Source organism: Labeo rohita, chromosome 25 (assembly GCF_022985175.1).
Source record: "Labeo rohita strain BAU-BD-2019 chromosome 25, IGBB_LRoh.1.0, whole genome shotgun sequence".
Classification (NCBI taxonomy): Eukaryota; Metazoa; Chordata; class Actinopteri; order Cypriniformes; family Cyprinidae; genus Labeo; species Labeo rohita.
This window is the reverse complement of record NC_066893.1, coordinates 9,375,513-9,390,782: the sequence shown is the minus strand read 5'-3', so window position 1 is coordinate 9,390,782 and position 15,270 is coordinate 9,375,513. Positions and strand designations below refer to the sequence as shown.

Genomic DNA, 15,270 nt, shown 5'->3' with positions numbered 1-15,270 from the left:
TTTTCTCTGTTCATTAACACCGACGTGAACTCTGTTGTGTAAGCAAAGACAAAACGATGCCCCCCCAACCATCCACTACATGATCCACTCCTACAAAGAAGAAGGTCATCCTAGGCAGGGGGGATAAAATATAGAGCGTGCCACGCAAAACCACAATGTGGTAGTTTAATTAAAAGAATTCATTACAGTGGGAGCCCAAGGTAATTAGCATGCATAATTTATGATTTGCTTAATGCACGCCGGCCGAGGCGTCAGTAATAAACTCGACTTAACCTCCAGCGGAGAGAGATGAAATGGACAGTGGACGGCTGTTTATTGTCGAGCAATAAGTCAAATCCGTTTGACAGAACTTTGGTTGATTTTTGGCTTTTGCTGAACTCGAATGACTTCATTTGTTTTGCACGATGAGAGGTGAACTTGGACTCAGTCAGCAAAGGTAAGGTAAACACGGGGGTGTTGTGACAGGCATCGACGGTTTGAAGGCAAACGATTCGCTAAACCAATCATTTTATATTACAAAGGATTATATTTGATAAAACTGACAGGATGAAAATCAAAACAGGTCTGGTTTAAACTTCTTCACCAACAAAGGTAAAGGTTAGCTAATAAACATGTTGTTGTTGTGTTTCGTTAAAGGTCTGACAAAACAGTTCGCTAAATCAACTCTGACGAAACAGTTTGCTAAATCAACTATGTTATATCCCAAATGGTTAAATTTGGGAAAACTGACAGGATGTAAATTAAAACAGGCCTGTGTTGTTGGAGTTTCATTAACGGTCTGACGGCAAATAGCGCCGAACAGTTCGCTAAACCAGCAATTTTATATATCAAAGGGTTAAATTTGGGAAAACTGACAGGATGTAAATCAAGACAGGTTTTCTTTACCAACAAAGCTAACTCGTAAACACGGTGGTGAGGTGTTGTGTCAGATATCATGGATGGTTTAAAGGTAAATGGCGGCAAACAATTTGCTAAACCAATAATAGGGTTACATTTGGAAAACTGACAGGACGATACCCAAAACAAGTTTTTAACTTCTTCAACAAAGGTAACGCATTAAGGCTGTTGTTGTTGTGTATAGTTTGAAGGCAAACAGTGCCCAACACTTCGTTAAACCTAAAATTTTATATCCCAAAGGGTTAAATATGGGAGAACTGACAGGATGTAAATCAAATCAGCTCTTCTTCATCAACAAAGGTAACTCGCGAACACGGTGGTGTGGTGTTGTGTCAGGTATCATGGATGGTTTGAGGGTAAATGGCGGCAAACAATTCGCTAAACTGATAATATCCCAAAGGGTTGAATTTGGGAAAAATAACGATGATGTAAATCAAAACAAGTCCGATAGTAACTTTTTCAACAAAGGTAACGTATTAGCACGTTGTTGTTGTGTATACTTTGAGGCCAAACAGACAAAAAATACTTCGTTAAACCAATAATTTTATATCCCATAGGATGTAAATCAATACAAGTTTGGTTGTAACATCTCCACAAATACTGAAGCACAGGTTCTTCATAAACGCTACATAAGTCTTATCTGCAATAGCTTAGCCTATACCTGGAGTTCTCCGAAGGTCTGCACTGACAGAATGAGGCCAGATTTTGGTTCAGCTCCGCACTCCTCATGTTTCCACGCATATTATGGGCTGTCAAAATACTGTTTGTAAAAGCGTAAAAATTAATCGACGCTAAGCAAAAGTTGCATCCAGTTTACTCTGCAAATGTGACAAACAGCACCGCTGAAGGAGGAACCGATGTGTGTTTATGCTTTGCTGATGGCTATTTTTCTTTCTACTTTGCAGCCACACGTTGATTTTTACTAAAAACAACTGCAATAAACAAATATATGTATACACTCGGTGCATGCTTAGCAAAAAAGACTGGTTTAATATGAGGTAGGCCTGACCCATTGTTACAGTACTATAGGAGGCATAACTAATAAACTAATAAGTAAATAAACAAATAAAAATAAATTGCATCATTAAATAAATAAAATTTCATAATATATAAACATATACAATGCTAATTTCGTAAGAAGGGCTTCTTATGTCACTTCCATAGGCCTATATCTTTATGTTTGGGTTCATATAAATAATCTCATTATAGGACAAGCGTCAGAGAGTCAGTGGACCCCTCCGGTGGGGGTCAGGCTGGTCTCAGACGCTTGTTTCCAGGTACGATGGACACCACAGACAGTGGGGTTGGGGTTGAACACCCGTGTGTGCATGAAATTAGAATGTCAACATCTGATTCATGCTGGTGGGCAGTAACTGTGAAACAAATTATGTCAGTGGGAGGCGTCTCACATTTTCTACTCTGCTGAGGCTAGGAGCTGAATGTGGGGCAGGACCGGATTCCTATAGAATTAGAGGGAAAAGTAAATATTTATAATGTAGCTGAAGAAAATATGAAATAAAAGAAAAAAAAAACACATTGATTCTGATTTAAAATACGTTGCTAAGGAATAATACATGCAAAATGAAAATAACTAAATATGTACACTAAAAGTGATAACTATTTTTGCCTATTTAGAATTTTATAATGTAATATCTATCTATCTATCTATCTATCTATCTATCTATCTACCCACACAGGACATATAGAATAGAATAATCTTTTATTATGACATATTATGATATATATTCTATAAAAAAGCTTTTTATTTTTTTATTTATAAAAACATTTTTATATAATTGCACACGCACACACACACACACACATATATATATATATATATATATATATATAGAATATAAACAGATATTATTGACACACACACACACTATTATATTACAATATATAATATAATATTATATTATATTATATATTCTCATGTTGACAAAATAAATTGATATATTGATATAAATTATGTTTTACATGTTTTTCCTTAATTATGATTAAATTAAATTGACTAAAATAGTTATACTATATTATTATATTATATTACATTATACTGCATTATTCTGACTTGTCTTTTTTGATGAAATATTGCATGAATATCAACATATTTAGATATTAACTTAGGCACACACGCATACACTATTGTATTACAATGTATTATATTATTTAATATAATATAATATAATATTATATTATATCATCATGTTGATAAATCAAATTGATACACTGATATAAATTTAAATATTACATATATTTTCCTTTGTTATTAATGCATTTATTATGAATAAATTAAGTAGACTGCAATAATTATATTATATTATATTATTCTGGCTGGTCATTGGCAGCTTCAGTGGTCCGATATGTTTGTTTCATGTTGAATTAAATATTACTTGCTTTTTCCTCATGATTTAAAATCATGACAGATATTATCTTGAGTTTCCTCCATTCGGTTGCACCTGGTCTCTTAACTTATTAAGATGTTAAACGCATTTCCTCCCTGTTAGTGTTAATGGGGCTAACTTAGCATAGCAGGGGCAGTAAAAGAGATCCTAATTGTTATTCAAGATAAGGATGCGTATTGTCTCAGGAAGGTGATAACAGGAACCATTAGCCGGGATCTTAGTTTTTAAAGGTCTCTACTTTCACCTGAGCGGAGGCTGTCCTGTCTTACCAGTTCACGGGGTCAACCGAACAGCAGTCTCAAAGCACATTTGTTTGAATTCACTGCTTTGCACCTAATTTATCACGCCGTGTCACCTCACGGTGATATTAATTATAGCCTCTGTGAAAATCTTGCGATATTAGCTGTAGGAAGAGTTTCCATTTTGAATCCCCAGTTGTTTTGAAGCGCTTCGAGAATTGTTGTTCCCATGTTCAATAAGAGAGCCCATAAATTAACATATGTTCTGACACTTCGAACATCTAACAAAAGTGAAGACACGCCGAAGCCTCCAGACTCTGCAGGGCTGCGCAGGTTCAGACAGAGCCCAGCATGAGTTTTTCCTCCTCCTATTCATCACGCTTCAGGCTTCGGCTCTGTCAGTCTGGGCCTCAGCATTCCACGCCACCAATCAGAAGCCCGAGTGTTTTCCCCCCATGTATTCTCCAAATATTATTCCATCTCGGCTGATTCTGGCCAACAGCCCACGATGTTAAATTTCAGTTTTGACGCAAATTGGAGAGCAAACGTGCGGGGGGCTCGGCTGTGGCGTTTAGTGTTGTTCAGCGCTGTTTGTTTTGGAGGACAATAGCTGTTTGGCAAGACTCCAGGTTATTGCGGTTATGAAAACCAGCATGTCTGTGCAGTGAGCTCGCTGTAGTGTAGTTGTGTAGTTATAATTAGGTATATAACCTCTTTTTATATTGGGTACATTTTAATTGCTGTCTTGATTTTGTCATTTTGTAGAATACTGCCTTAATTTTTTTTCTTTTTTTAAGTATTATATTATATCTCCAAAACCCAAGATCCCAGTATCATTACATTTTTTAATAGCTGTGTGGTAAACAAGCAAACATACGATATCCACACTGCAATCCAAGATTAATCCAAGATTATGCAAAAACTGTTTTCAAGAACAAGGTATTTCTCTTAAATGTTGAGTTGTCACATAAAAAAATAAATAAATAAAATACGGACCATGTTACATATGAAAAAACCTTTTTGGAAAATATTAAAATTACTGGTAAATCTTACACGGTCCTAGATTTGTTGATGTACTGATGTAAAGACCTTAACCAGATTAATTATGGGCATAATTTAAAGATATTGGTAATAAGATATTATACATAGATATACATAGATATATAAAGCTTTTATAAAAACATCTTTTATTTATACAGTTTTATTATTTTTTTTATGAAAGATAGTTTTTACATTATGTGTGTGTGTGTGTATATATATATATATATATATATATATATATATATGTAAATATTACAAACTATACATACACCAGAATAGATCAGAATATACAAACTAGAAATGTATATATTTCAATAAAAATACTAGACATTAGATTTAAATAAAAAAGACATTAGATTTAAATAATAATACTACATTATATACAAATATAATAATAATAAAATAATAAATATAATGTGAAATAATAATATTGACCAAAATCTTTGTAAAAAAAAAAAAAAAATATATATATATATATATATATATATATATATATATATATATATAGACCTGAATATATAGACTAGAAATGTATATATGCGACTCTGGACCATCTGGTCATGAGGGTCAATTTTTCGAAATTAAGATTTATACATCATCTGAAAGCTGAATAAATAAGTAAGCTTTCCATTGATTGATTTATGGATTGTTAGGATAGGACAATATTTGGTCGAGATACAACTATTTGAAAATCTGTGATCTAAGGGTGCAAAACAAACAAACAAACAAATAAATAAATAAATAAATTAGAAATAAAACAAATAAAAACATAAATCAATCAATCAATAAAAATTGAGAAAATATGAAGTTATCCAAATTAAGTTCTTAGCGATGCATATTGCTAATCAAAACTTAAGTTTTGATATATTTATAGTAGGAAATTTACAAAACATCTTCATGATCATTACTTAACATCCTAATGATTTTTGGCATAAAAAAGATGATTTGGACACATACAATGTATTTTTGGCTATTGCTACAAATATACCTGTGCTACTTAAGACTGATTTTGTGGTCCAGTGTCACATATTTCAATCGAATTAAAAAAAAAAAAAATCAAATATTAAAAATAATAATTATATAATAATACTTAATTCTAAAATATAATGTAAAATAATATTATTTAGGGAGAGAGAGAAATCTTGCTAAAAAAATAATTGTAATAATAAAATATCTGGTATAGCTTAACCTCTCACTGTTTTCTTCTCCCTCTCTCTTTCTCTGTCAAAGCTCATTTAACCGCAAACATAAACATCTCCTTTTAATGATGGGAGCTAGCAGATTTGGCACTCGGGTGTTTGGGTGCTGAAGGGTCTTTCGCTGCAAGGCGTTAAATATGTTAGGACAGTAACAGCCTCTGTGGATTTTTTAGTATCCTCGCTATTTCCCCTGCTGCGACAAGCTAATCTATCACCATAGATCTTATCTGTGATTCAGCCGCTGTAACTCACACCCCGTGCCGCCACTTCAAAGGCCGGCGGGGCGGCATAGGTGCGGGAGGGAGGCTGGGAGAGCTGAGGGCTATGTCCAGGGGTGAGAAGGGATGATGCTGATTAGTAGTGTTAGGGGGGCCTACTATGGGGTGGGGGCGAGTACCGTAGCTGGAAAGTGTGCTTTGACAGCAGCTGTCTCTGTATGCTTTTATCTCTTGGTATTTCTCTTCTTTTTTGGTCCGGGTCACGGCACCAATGGGGCTTTGAGATTCATTACACACATAGGAAGTCACTGGTAATTGCTGGATGGAAAAGGTTGTTGGATTATAGTTACAGAATCTATGCAACTCTATCCTACACTCATTTTCGAGAAGAATAAATGAGAACTTTTCAACTGTATGGTCGCAAAAGATAATTTACTCAACCCCATGTCAAGATGTTCGCATCTTTCTTTCTTCAGTCGAAAGAAAGGTTTTTGAGGAAAACATTCCAGGATTTTTCTCCATATAGTGGACTTCAATGGGAGCCAGAAGTTTCAGTGCAGCTTCCAAAGGCTCTACGTGATCCCAGCCGAGGAATAAGGGTCTTATCTAGCGAAACGACTGGTCATTTTCTAAATAAATATTTGCTGTTATATTGTTTTTAACCACAAATGCTTATCTTGCACTCTGTCTGCAATGCGAGTCTTCAAATTTCATCCAACATCATTGTTTTACCTTTTTGTAAAGGCCGTTTGACGTTTTTTGCATGTTTGCTTTGCAAACACTGGGTTGGTACTGCTGCCTACATCATGCGTGACTTTTTCATCGTGGCTACGTAATGCTACCTGATCTCGTGACGAAAATGTACCTGTGGGAACTTTTTCGCAAGATGCGAAACACGTACCAATAAGTACATACCACTGCAGTTTCCACTTTTTTTAACAATGAGCACTTGTAAATCTTTCTTTCTTGAGTCGCAAAAAATTAAGGTTTTTGAGGGGAACATTCCAGGATTTTTCTTCATATAGTGGACTTCAATGGGGATCAGTGGGTTGAAGGTCCAAATTGCAGTTTCAATGCAGCTTCAAAGGGCTCTACACTGTAAAAAACAATTTGTTGAGTCAACCTAAAATAATTTGTAACCTGGCTGCCTTAAAATTTTAAATTCAGTCAAGTCAAAAAAAGTTTATTCAACTTGAAATGTTAAATTATACTAAGTGACAACTTAGATATTTGAGTTGAATTAACTTAAAATTTTAAGGCGGCTGGGTTACTTAGCCATCTGTTAAGTTTAGCAAACACAAATATCTAAGTTGTTACTTAGTACAACTTAACATTTCAAGTTGAATAAAATTATTTTAGTTGACTGAACTTAAAATTTTAAGCCAGCAGCACAAATTATTTTAAGCTGACTCAACAAATTGTGTTTTTTTATTTTTTACAGTGTACATGATCCCAGCCAAAGAATAATAGTCTTATCTAGCGGAACGATTGATCATTTCCTAAAAAAAAATAAAATAAAATTTATATACTTTTTAACCACAAATTCTTATCTTGCACTAGCTCTGCGATGCGCATCTACGACTTCACGCATTACGTAATCACGTTTTCATTTGTGTACTTCGGTTTAAAAAATGTAGCGTAGGGCAAAAAACTCCATCTCATTTTCTCCTCAAACTACAAAATTGCCCGAAATCGCTATTTTACCTTTTTTGTAAAGGGACTTTGACTTTTTTTGCACATTTGCATTGTAAACACTGGGTTGGTACTTCCACCTACATCACACATGACCTTTCCAACCTGACTACATAATGCTACCTGATCTCATGACGAAAACGTACCTGTGGGAACTTTTTTCGGAAGACACGAAATGCGTACTAATAAGTACATATCACTGCAGTTTCCAACAGAAATGAACACTAGAGGCCGTAGAGGTGTATGAATTATTTTCATACACAGTTATGATTACAGCTCCATATGTTTCTCTTTCCGGACATAAGAAGGTTGTTTAGGTAGCTCAGCCAGGGTGGAACTGGACTTAGGATGTGGAATTCTTGGGTACGAATCCTGTGAACAACATGACTCATGATGAAAGAGCTGAAAGATGAGAGATCGAAAAACAAGCTAAAACGGCATGCACATTCGCTTTTGTTCATACTTTTGGGTAGGTTTAGGTGTAGTACAGATAGTACGTTATTTTAAAACGTCATGAAGCATTAGAGTTATAGCGCCACTCAACGGACATTTCAAGTAAGAACTGCGGTGACACATAGAAGACGAACGTCACATAAAATGTACCATATGTACATTCATCTGTTTCAGGGGGGAAAAAAAAGAACACTCTTTTAGCACTACTCAGTGGACACTTCACATCGAAAATGTCACGTAACGTACATGGTGACAAACGTATTTCGCATCTTGCAAAAAAGTTCCCACAGGTACGTTTTCGTCATGAGATCAGGTTGACGTATTGCGTGATTTCAAGCTAGTGCAAGACAAGCATTTGTGGTTAAAAAGTACACTGTAGAACGTTTTCACCAATTTCAACTTAAAAACTTAAGTTCAGCAGCTGTCTTCAAATTTTAAGTTAAATCAACTTTAAACTACAAGTCATTTCAACTCACTACAATAAAGTGAGTTAAAAGGACTTGGACTTTTAAGTTGATTTAACTCATGAGTTGAAATGACTTGTACTTTTAAGTTGATTTAACATAAAATTTTAAGGCAGCTGCTAAACTTAAGTTTTTACGTTGAAACTGGTGAAATCCTGGAATGTTGTGCTCAAAAAGCTTAATTTCTTTTTGACCGAAGAAAGAAAGACATGGCAGTCTTGGATGACATGGGGGTGAGTAAATTATCAGGATTTTTTTTATTTATTTTGGAAGTGAATTAATCCTTTAAATGCTAAATGCTAATGTTAACATGGACAGATTGAATGACTTTCTTTCTTTCTTTCTACTTTGTTTCAATGTTTTTAGTCCATATATTGAAAAGTTGTTTTGGACACCACTGACTTTCATTAAATGGTCAAAAACACAGAATTTCTAAAATCACGTTTTTTTACTTAGCGGTTTGTGGTAATATTTATACATTCTTGTTACATTTGTACAATAAACTGTCACCACTTGATGTGGGCCCTGAAGCAAAACCAGTTAAAACCACTGTGGAAACATGCAATATGAGATCCGTCAAGTGCTAAGAAACATCCATCAGCCCCTGGGCTTCATCGTTGTACATTTGAAATCTACCACACTGTATTCAACAGCAGAGGAAGCTGATAGTTGACTAAAATGGGCCCCTGTGACATGCAGATTGATGCCTCTTGTTGTCGAATAACAAGGCCCCATTGTCCCGCTAATGTAACTCCATCGGTCTTTGATCCAATCCCATGTTGTGACGATCAGTGTGAAAATTCCCCGTCAAGAGCACGATCGACTACTTTGTCTTTTGTTATCGTGATAATCTGCCGCATTCAAATTCGACTTTATTCTTTTGTCTCTTTGTCGGCCGAGCACAATGCAGGGTTAATTAGCAGCCGCCGCAGCTCTCCGCGTTCCTCCACTGTTAATCACACTTGAAGTGTCCTCTTCAGAGTCAGAGACTCTCATCAGCGCCTCACTGCAAACACGGCCAAGGTCCAGCTATTAACAAACAAACAAAATAACAAACAGAGCGTCGTTAATCCTGTCTTTAGGTGACAGAAGAATCGCATCTGTTCATGGTCGGCATAGAAATATGGTACAGTGGGACCAGGTGTGGATGAATTACTCAAATTAAATCATTTAAAAAATGATGAGAAAAAAATGGTATTTGATAGACAGCTTATTTCAAGCGTACATTTAGATCAGTATGTACATTACCTGGGAATCAAACCTGTGACCTTGGCATTGCTAAAGCTACATTCTACCATTTGAGCTACTTGAACAAAAACAGGCTTTTGGGTAAATATATACTTAATTTGGTAATTTCTAAATTAATTTAAATATCATTTAAAATGACTGAATCAAGCTGAGGTTAGACAAACAAAAATATTTTTAGGGGTCAGTCAAGGTTATTATAATCAACTAAGACTTTTTTATTTTATTTTATTTTAAAACCTTTTTTATTTTATTTTTACAATTTATTTATTTATTTATTTATTTTTTACATTTTTTCAAGCCAGCTGTCCAGGCAATATTCTTCATTTATTTTTGTTTAACTTTAAACCTAAAATAACTGAAACTCAAACCGACATAAAATCCAAACATTAAAAAAAAACTTAAAATGACAACAAAACACACAACAAAATTACTAAAACTGTAACAAAATTTTTTTTTTTTTCCTGGGAATCAAACCTGCAACCTTGGCATTACTAAAGCTATGCTCTACCATTTGAGCTACTTGAACAAAAACAGGTTGCTGGGTAAAAATATACTTAATTTGGTAATTTCTAAATTAATTTAAATATCATTTAAAATGACTGAATCAAGCTGAGGTTAGACAAACAAAAATATTTTTAGGGGTCAACCAAGGTTATTATAATCAACTAAGACCAAATAAAATATATATGCACACTTTTTTTTACATTTAACCTTTTTTATTTTATTTTATTTTTTTACATTTTTTAAGCCAGCTGTCAAAGCAATATTATTCATTTTAATTTAGTTTAACTTTATATACTAAAATAACAAACCAACATAAAATCCAAACATTAAAAAAAAAAAAAAAAAAAAAAAAAAAAAAAAAAAAAAAAAACTACTTAAAATGACAACAAAACACACAACAAAATTACTAAAACTGTAACTACATTTTTTTTCCCCTCGGAATCAAACCTGCAACCTTGGCATTACTAAAGCTATGCTCTACCAGCTGAGCTACTTGAACAAAAACAGCTTGTTGGGTAAAAATAGACTTCATTTGGTAATTTCTAAATTCATTTAAATATAATTTAAAATGACTGACTCAAGCTGATATCATGAGGTTAGACGAACAAACATATTTTTAGGGGTTGACCAGGGTTATTATAGTGAAATAAGACCAAATAAAATCTATTAAAAAAAAAAAAAAAAAAAATGATGTATTTTTATTATTATTATTATTATTTTAATTTAGACAGCTGCCAAGCTAACATTCTTCATTGTAATTTAGTTTAACTTCATATACTAAAATAACTGAAACTAAAACTAAACAGACTTAACTAAACAGACATATTAAAAAAAAAAAAAAAAAAAAACTACTAAAAATGACAAAAACACAAAACAAAATGACTAAAACTGTAAAATAAAAACTTCCTGGGAATCGAACCTGCAACCTTGGCATTACTAGAGCTATGCTCTAACAGTTTAGCTACTTGAACAAAAACAGGTTGTTGGGTAAAAATATATTTCATTTGGTAATATCTAAATTAATTTAAATAGAATTTTAAAAGACTGAATAAAGTTGATTTCATGAGGTTACACAAAATTTTTTAGGGGTCAGGGGGTTGACCAAATAAAATAAAATATAAAAAACTTTTTTTTTTAAACTTAAAAAAAACTTAAATAAAAAACATACAGACATATAGTTTTACTTTATATAGTAAAATAACTGAAACTCAAATCGACTTAAATACCAAACAGACATATTTAAAAAAAAAAAAAAAAAAAAAAAAAGAAACAAAACCTACTACAAAACCTAAAAAAAACATAATTACTAAAACTTTAAATAAAACAAAAAAACAATAAAATAAATCAAAATACCAATAAATAAATAAATGTATTTATTGCAGAACTATATATATATATATATATATATAGATAGATAGATAGATAGATAGATAGATAGATAGATAGATACTAAAATAACACTGGCTCAAAGTTAATCAATTCTTAAAAATATATTGTTATGAATATCATGATAAGAATGTGTATTTAATGTTTGATTTTATATGACATTTTTTTGTCTTTGTACTTCATCTGGGCTAAAACTGAGGTCAATTACCTTTTTTCCCCCTCTAATTGATTAAATTCTTCAAAAATACAAAAATGTATAAAATACACTGTAAAAAAATGTGGCTTCAACTTAAAATAATTTGTTACCTGGCTGCCTTAAAATTTTAAGTTTAGTCAATACAAATATCTAAGTTGTAACTTAGCACTACTTAACATTTCAAGTTGACTAAACTTATGTGAGTTGACTAAACTTAAACTTTTAAGGTAGCAAGGAACAAATTATTTTAAGTTGACTCAACAATTTTTTTACAGTGTACAGTAACAATGACCTTATTGTGACAGGGAAAGCTCATTTGAGGCTGTAAAATTTCACATGACAGACTCATACCTACTCATATTTATGAATTAAAATTGATGATATTTAGAAAAAATACTTTTCATTTTGAAAAAATGTATTTTAAAAACTTTCCTAAATTAATGAACAAGATACATATACAAACATGGATTCAAGATGTAAGGAAAATATATTGCTATTTACCACAGTTGTAAGCTTTCTGATGGTATAACTGTTAAAAACAATACAAAACCAACATGAATACAGTTTCTAAGAGCTTGACTTAAATAAAGTATAAAGTTTTTTTCCCTTTTACTCTTGTCTGTCACTGACCCATTTACATTTATTCTCATCAGACATTTTTATCCCTGGGATTCGAACCCATGACCTTCTTCGTAACATCCTGGATCCGAAAGCTTTCCGAGTGTTGCGTTCTCTCTCAATATTACCCTTCTTCAGAGCAAGATCTCTGCATTCCCTGGTGGTCTAATTTATGTTAAGTCACCAACCTCCCCCATGGCTGTTTTGAAACGTCTGCGAATGGAGACTGTATTGGTGCAGCCTAGCGCTGCGACAGAGTCCCCGGTGAGATTACTCTCCACGGGAAAGAGCCACTCACCGAAACCATCTGCAAGTCCATGGGGCAGTTTGGGAAGAAAGACCAGACTTCTAAAGATCTCCACTCTCAACCCCGCTTCCCGTGCGAAGCGAGTAATTAATTCCGATTCGGAGGAAGTCAGCGGCTGGCCTTGGATCAGTGGCATGTGTAATACACGGAAACCCATTCCTCTGGGAAAACCGCTTGTCCTGGAATGGACAACTGAGCTCTGCAATGTTTTGAAGATAAAGGAATATTCTAGTTAAACTCAATCGGCAAAATGTGTGATGTCATGTTGATTTCCACACTAATTAACTTCCTCCTTTTGTTAAAAAGCAGCGATCTGGGTTACATTTATGCACTTACAATGGAGGCCAATACACAGTAAAACATGATTTTTTTTTTTTTTTTTTTTTTTTTTTTTATTAATAAAACAAAGATATTTGGAGTATGTTTAAAAACCATTCAGTCTTACAAATTTCATGGTTAATTTAATGTGTTTCTTGCCATTTCTTTGTAATTATTTGTGAAATTTATTAGCAAATTTCTAATTAGTTTTTTTTTTTTATTTCAGTGTACATAAAAGTAAAATACTTATTGTTCAATTGTATAGCCACAAGATATGAACAATATGCATATTAACATGACGTAGTGTGAAAAAAATCATTTACTAACCTTTTCTCTGTAGGTATTACAAGATTTTTAAAATATGTTTAAAAAAAAAAAAAACTATTTCAGCCTTTCTACTTGCAAATTTCATGGTTACTTGCCATTTCTTTGTAATTATTTGTGAAATGTATTATTTATTGTAACTAATTTATTGTAACTATTTCAGTCTTTCTACCTAAAAATGTCATGGTTAATGTAATGTGTTATTTGATATTTCTTTGTAATTATTCATGAAATTTCCGAGTGATTTTTTTTACAGTCTACATAAACATTAAAATACTTATTGTTTCAATAGCATAGCCACAAAATATAAACAATATGCATATTAATGTATTAAAAAAAAATATTTGAACTTTTCTGTGTAGTGTTAAAAAAAATAATTTTTGAAAAATATATACTATTTTTTCTTTGGTTAATTGAATGTTACTTTCCATTTCTTTGCAGTTTTACAAATTTCCCAGCGATTTTTTAAAGTCTACAAAACATTTTTATTGTTTTTTTTTTTTTAACATTTTAAAAAAATAATTTACTAAGCTTTCATTCTTTTTACACAATTTTTTAAAAAAATTCTTTCTACTTAAAAAATTTATGGTTAATTTAATGTGTTACTTGCCATTTCTTTGTAATTATTTGTGAAATATATGCGTATTAACGTGACTTTACTATGATAAAAATCATTTAGTAACATGTTCTATGTAAAGTTATATCCAGTTTTACAAGGTTTGTGGAGTATGTTTTTAAAAATGTACAATTTCAGTCTTTCTTCTTAAATTTCATGGTTAATTTAATGTGTTACTTGCAATTTCTCTTCGTAATAATTTGTGAAATTTACTAGCACATTTCTGAGTGTTTTTTTTTCTGTGTACATAAACATAAAATACTTATTATTTCAATAGCATAGCCTTGAAATATGAACAATATGCGTATTAACGTGACTTTAGTGTGAAAAAGTACTTTACTAACATTTTCTGTGTAAAGTTATATCCAGTTTTACAAAATTTTTGGAGTATGTTTTTTAAAAAAAAAAACTATTTCTGTCTTTTTACTTACAAATTTCATGGTTAATTTAATGTGTTACTTGCCATTTCTTTGTAACTATTTGTGAAATATATCTAGCAAATTTCTAAGTGATTTTTTCCCAGTGTACATAAACATAAAATACTTATTATTTAAATATTATAGCCATGAAATATGAACAATATGCATATTAACATGACTTTAGTGTGAACATTTTTGAAGTGTTTTTTAAAAAAAAAAAAACTATTTCCGTCTTTCTACTTACAAATTTCAAAGTTAATTTAATGTGTTACTTGCCACTTCTTTGTAATTATTTGTGAAATTTACTAGCAAATTTCCTAATGATTTTTCTTTCAGTGTACATAAACATAAAATACGTATTGTTTCAAAAGCATAGACACAAAATATGCATTAGCTTTAGAGTAAAATATGTTACTTTAGAGTGAAAATCATTTACTAACCTTTTCTGTGATAAATTATATCCAGTTTTACAACTCATAAACCATGAAACCACAAAATGAGTGTAAAAATGATTATTTAAACAGCTTTACAGCTCAAATATTACACAAATTTGAACACAACAATGAATATAACTGCTTTTATAAATTAAAAGCCTCATTTCTGCTTTTAAATCCTCTAAAAATTGCCATTGCAACTTTATTCTGCTGTCAGCTGAATAATTTAGATTTTTTTCTGAAATGTAAACGTTGGTCAATTGAACTTGTACTTAGCCTGGAATACTCATTT

The 15,270-nt window shown here is 32.1% G+C and overlaps 1 long non-coding RNA gene across 1 annotated transcript; it reads left to right on the top strand.

Moving 5' to 3' along the window:
• The first annotated feature begins 650 nt into the window (after positions 1–650).
• Positions 651–13,744, top strand: LOC127156328 (uncharacterized). The gene is made up of 3 exons (XR_007825729.1): positions 651–1,048; positions 1,138–1,197; positions 12,596–13,744. It is a non-coding gene; the product is annotated as an uncharacterized LOC127156328 (long non-coding RNA).
• Positions 13,745–15,270: the final 1,526 nt, after the last annotated feature.